The following is a 6,801-nucleotide window of genomic DNA, read 5'->3' on the forward strand; positions in this document are numbered from 1 at the left end:
ATTTATCGTAATATGTTTACTAAAAACTTTTTAATCCAAGCTATCCTTCTAAGAATGTTCTCTTGATATATTTCATGTCAAACATTTATAAACTGTTCTAAATGTCACTCATTCTTCTTCCTCGAAATCGTCCTTTAAATAACAACCTACAGACCTCAAAATTAACTATAAAGCATTAGTACAGTGGATTTAAAAAAATTGTATATGAAATATTATGTGCAAATATTTATTGTCAACAATTATAAGTGCAAAGAGTACCTATAAATAGTATTATTTTTTTTAACCGATACATTTATAAATAGCATTGAAATACAAATTTAAATATATATATATATATATATGTCTATGACAGCTATCTATCACAATAAAAATTGTCAATATATTTATTTAATTGAGAATATATTAAAAAAATTGATAATACTTAAAATAAATTTGATTTTTCGAAAATTATTAAATATATTTTGAATTATTTAATTCCGACATTTTTATTATTGTAATCATAATGATATTTGATAAAATTTTATTTAATTCATATCATTTTAAACATGCAAGTGGTTTATTATTTTAACAAAGTATTGTACAAACAAATGTTTTCTGTATTGTGGTTTAGAGTTGACATAAATCCTAAGTCAACTGAGCTAATAATAAAAAGGACTTTTACATTTGATACTTACTACTTTGACTAAAGGTAACAATTAAAAAATGAATCTTTTGTTGATGTATCCAATGAATAATTTATGAAAAGTAATTTATTTTTTACGATTTAGTTAAATGTTCGTATTTTGATATATGTTAATCTAACCCTTTTAAAATGTATTTCCAAACATTTTTATCTATATAAATTGACAAAAAATTAAATCGATCAAATTTAAATTTAAATGATATTCTTAACATTAATAATACCATATTTATTCTGATTTCTGAACAAAATAAGTGATTTAATTTTTGAATTAATATGATAATACATGACTGTATATGTAACAGCAATGTACGTACTGTATTCTGCTTTTGAATGGAAATTTTGAGTTGTAAAACTCTTTGGCAGTATAATTCTCTATCAAATTCCAAACTCCTTTGCGTTAATGAAAAATTGGACTTTTGGGTGTACTAGTGAAAGTTTCTCTCTTATCATGTAAATCGACTAAGTTTAACCCCAGCATAAGAAGAACTCAGTTTTAATTCACGTCACAACGATATTGCGATTCCTGTTTTATACGTTGGATTTAAATAAAGTACGTATTCTATGATAATATATATTTAAATGAAACGTAAGAATAATGCATAGCCGCACATTTATAATTAGATTAATAATTTAATTTCGACATTTCAATAACAGCTATAGGCTAGTATTTTATTCGTAAAATTATAACCTATTCCAGTGACAAATATTAATTAAACATAATAGGTAGAAAAATAAATCACACAATACTTTGCAGTTTCAGTGAAAAATATATAAACTATTTTTCAGTACTCTTTCCGACCTACATCATCAGGTAACATAACGAAGGTATATAATTGTCGAATAAGTGTTTGAAAGCTTTGGGTTATACTGTGATAACCGATATGCAAATTTGTTTGTATGTGTGTTTATCCCCTTTATTTTAACACAATTTACAGTCAAATACCAATAATTACCTACACGAAACGTAGGGTTGATTAGCGCCTAAGTTCTCCTTTCGAAGTGTTGGGGAAGGCAGTCGGCAAAAGTGCTATCGTCAATCACGTGTCCTATACCCGTATTTTAAAAGTGTTGGACTCTATTATTTTATACCAAATCTATGCATGCGGTATAAAATGTTTGCATTGGAACAAATGAACATAATGGATTTCGACCGTATCAACACACGATGAATTTTATAAATGAAAATATAGTTTAAACCTCGTATTATTTTTATTTTTTATACATATTAGTGTATGTGACCCCGAGTGGTAAATAATAAAATGGAAAAATATGATTCTATCATAATATTGATGTTTTGAAATACGTACAACAAATAAAAATATGAAGTAAAACGCGTTTAAATTTAGTAAATCTCTTTTCTAAATCCAACTGAAACCACTTTCACAAAACAAAAAAATAATAGAACCATTTAATATATATCTGTAACGTATTAATGGATTTTAGAGAAACACTGAGTGCCTCAACACTTGGTAATTAGTGGTTTTAAGGTTTAGGTTATTAGAAAAAAAAATAATTATCTCACATAATATATTATATGTAAAAAAATTGATAATAATGTCATCATTATTTTATTGTTATAGTAAAAAACGGTGTGAATGATATAAAATTTTAAGTTTTTCAAAACCTTTTCTTCACCAAAAACGTTTTAATTTTTCTGTTAACCTACATGCACGGTGGTTTATAGTTTTTGAGACAGTTCAGAAATATATAGGTCTAATTATAATATATATATAATAAACATAAATTATAATGTAGTTATTATAGCAACTAAATAAAATAAAGTATTGATATTCAATAAATTAAAATTACAATTACAATTAACAAAGAAATTATAAAAAGTTATAAAGTAGTTATATATTTGGTATCTCTATAGCAAACATTTATTAAAATTGTAAATATAAATTTATTAAATAATAATAATAATATTGAATAAAAAGCAAGTGTCTAAATCACTTGCTGTTTATTCATAATTTCAATTTTACAATTGAAATTATAATTTATCATAATTAACCATTAGTAGCTGTATTAAGTGATGAAATATATAAAATATTTTACTGACTCTAGTTTAAAACACCATTCCAAAGTGGCCCATTTGACGGTATTACACATTTTCTTTTTTTAGAAAAAGTTATCCCAATAAAAATCTATAAATTATACAGATAATTGTCGAGAAGTTATTAATTAAATAAATTTAAGTTTGGTGAATATACGAATAAATAACAATTTACAGTATTAAGTTTTCTTTAAATACTTGTCATGTTCGTTTTCTATAATAAACAATTTTACTTTTCTGATTATATTTTAGAAATGATTGCAAACTTAAAATTATTGGGAAATTAAATCCATAAAAATAATAATAGTTACAATACAGGCGTTTTCATAATATGAGTATTACTCTTTGATATAATAATTATTGAAGATGATTTATCACTTTTGTAAATACGCTATTCTTTTAACACCATAACAATTGCTTTTTTAATTAATGTACATGATATATGGGAAAATTGTAGGCTATAAACCCTAATATAAATTAACATCATGTTTATTTCACAGATGACACGTAGGTAGATATTTTATACATAAAAATGTAAAATTGACAAACTATAACCATCATGGGAAGCTGTCTGTAACATGTTGCAGTGCAATTTATATTAGCACATCGTAGGCGAGTCACTTTAGACATTCTGTGCATTCAAATATTTTATATGAGTAGCAGTAACACGTGTTTTTAATTGTAAAGTGTAAAAAAAAATGATAAAAAACTCACAATATAGAAATAGAATAGATATATTAATTCATTTTTACGTTTTGTTATGTACATTACTGTAATCTTAACTAAATTTTTATTTCGTTAATATTTATATGTATATATATGTTATTTAATTTGAGTTTAATAAAATTTTATTATTTATAATAAAAATAATATTGAGTAAGGAAAAATTATTTTTTAATAAAAAATAGGTTCGAGGTGTTAACAATGAGTAACTTCTTTTATGTTATGTAATTAAATAAGTAAAAAAAAACTTTTTATCAATTTTATGTACAGATTGTTTTTTAATAAAAAAAATAATAATAATTATAAAAATAAAAATAGGTCACAGATAAAATTAATTTTGCAATTTTGGGAGTAAATGTCTTTCATACAGAGTATTTATTCCAGCTAAAGCATTAAAATACTTTGAATTAAAAACATTTCAAAGTTGAATATCAATTTTAAAAATAAAAATCTTTCAACTAGTTTAATGTTAAATTTTTTTTGAAATATTAAATGAAATAAATAAAAATTCATAATTTAAATCTTGACTTTTCAAAGTTTAGTTTATAACATACGCCATATTATTAGCATTTTCAACTCTAGTAGTAATTAAAACTTATTGATCAGGCTTAGTTAGAAACTGTCATATACTGAATTTGATAAAGCATATGTATTCTTCAAAAAATGTTGAATATTCATACTTTATGAGTAACGCAACTATTTGTTCAAATAATCATAATAATTTTAGACGTCATACTAATACATTCTAAGAATATAATATAAGAAGTAAATAATTTAAATATGGATTTACCATAATAATCTATTATATTCATCATATAAGAAATAAACAGAGCTACTGGATGAATAATAAGAGATAAAATGGCTGAGTATCATACTCTATAGTTTAAAACCTTTTGTATATTGGAATACGACGGCGAAACATTAAGCTACGAGCAAAACAAAGCATTCATCATAAAGAGGTGTACTAAAGGCAAAAGAATAAAATAAATATAAGCCAAGAATTTACACAATATAGCCTCATTAGCGTCCGTTACATAATCGTGCGATGAATAAGGGACTTACAGTTTTTCATTATGATATCTTGTCTTATCGATAAACCACCATAGCACTTTAAACGAAGACTTCCATTATACAAAAGGTTTTTGCAATCATTATAGATGCTTAAAACACTGGGATGCTTGACGAAGGTTCTTGAAACAACAATATAAATAACACACAACACTGCTTTTCCCAAGTGGATAAGTCTTCTTTCTCTTGTATTAAGCTAAAATGTTTTAGATGAAATATCCATAAAAATTGAACAAATTTTTACCATTTAGTATTAAAAGTGAATAATATTAATTTCAGTTAAATTGGTTTCAAAATATATTTGATTGTTCATATGTATTTATATTTATTTAAAAATATATTTTTGAAAAAGTGGTATAATTTTTTTTAATCTCCTTATCATTAATAATTCATGTCATTGTTAATATCAACTTGTAAACATCAAAGTTACTTATAGTACCAATTTGTTGTATATATTGCAAAAATCCAAATAAAAAAAAAATTTTCTAAAGTATAAATATTATATCCTATTATTAAAATAAAAAGAGAAATATTGAGCTAACTTTGTAGACCAGTTAGTTTTGAGTAATTTTAGTATTTCGTATAATATTGCTTTTTAAGATAAAACTTTTTGATTAAATTTATGAATAAATTGTATTTAATTTAGAAATTAAATAATTTTTTCAATTTCAGTTTAAGTTCTGCAATAATAATTTACTATTAAACATGTTTTATAAATACAGTAGGCTATAATTAATGATTTCAATTATCTTTTGTAATAAGTCTCCAAGTATAAAATTTATGTGATTATTAAAACTCTGAATTTACAACAAACGACTAATAAACTATGTAAAAATCAATATCAATTGTCTTTAAATTATAACTTTACTAAAAATAGACAGGAATAATTCATGTAATAAACATTATTATATACAGAAAAAGAAAATGTTTTAGTACAGATTTAATATTTTATAACATTAAATATAATTATACAACAAACATTAAACTATAAATATGCAACACTAATTCATAACAAAAATTACCAACGAAAGATAGAATCTTCAATTCTTATCTATGAGCTTTTTAAAAGTTAATAAATGTAATTTGATACTGTGCAACACATAGTGAGTATCTATATTAAAGTAATTATATTAAACATTAGATAGAGCAAAAAAACATATATATGTTGACAATGAAAATAAGAAAAAATATATTGTTATATAAGCACGTTAAAAAATAATTATTTATACTCAAGTATGTTTAAATATTGTAGATAGTTTAAAAGTAAAAATTAAAATAAATTGCTAAATTATTCTTCTTTTTGGTTGTTATTTTATGAATAATGCTTAACATAATTTCTCTAAAAGTTAATATTCATGAATTTTCGTATAGTGAAATCAAGTAATTAAAAAAAATTATTTTTTATTCAATAGTATATAGAAAAAACCTAATCATACACTTGTCATGTCCAGATACATTTGTGTATTAATTAGAAAAAATATCCAAAAAAATCCGATTGGTAATTAAAAGAACTTCCATCGTGATTATCGAAATACACTTACTGTATGGTATGCAAGTATTAATTAAACTTCAATCAAAGTAATTAATTAAAAATATTACCGACATGACGTTACATTAAAACAATTATACTGTTTTTGTGGCTGGGTTTTATTCTGATACCCGTACTCAACTAACAAATTAGTTATCGTTAAACTACGGTGTACCTACATACAATAGCCTATATGCACGGTAATGACAGCTCTAATCCAACTACAAGGTAAGATGGATATAATAAGAGTGTAGAACAAAAATAAAAAGAAATAAAATGACAATTAAAAACGTTAGCCATGAGGGTCGGTAGTTAAAGTTTAGACGAGGTCGGTTGTGTCCGCGAAAAACCAATGGAGCATATGGCTTGGAACGAATAGTAATAAAAATAATGGTTTTACAATTGGAAAATGGAAAAAAATCGTCACAAATGTAAAAGGACTTATGTGCTGTCGACTTGATCATGATGTATTGCGTGTTGCCGTGATGTGTTGTCTAAACGATCCGTAAAATGGCCACACCTGTCCACCAACAATTCACTGAGCAAAAAGTTTCACGTTTTTTATTTGACCCTTACAATAGTAGATTAAGACGATTTCGTCACAAAAAAACAATTTTAAAAATACACAAAAATATATTTTATTGTAGTTAAACGTATATCATTAACTTCCGTTTTTTTCTCCCAACTAAAGCAAACATTATTGAAAATTATCGAAAATTCAAAATCTGATAGACCGTCTTAACCTAT

The sequence above is a fragment of the Daktulosphaira vitifoliae genome, unplaced genomic scaffold (assembly GCF_025091365.1).
Source record: "Daktulosphaira vitifoliae isolate Bord-2020 unplaced genomic scaffold, ASM2509136v1 Scaffold_141, whole genome shotgun sequence".
NCBI lineage: Eukaryota > Metazoa > Arthropoda > Insecta > Hemiptera > Phylloxeridae > Daktulosphaira > Daktulosphaira vitifoliae.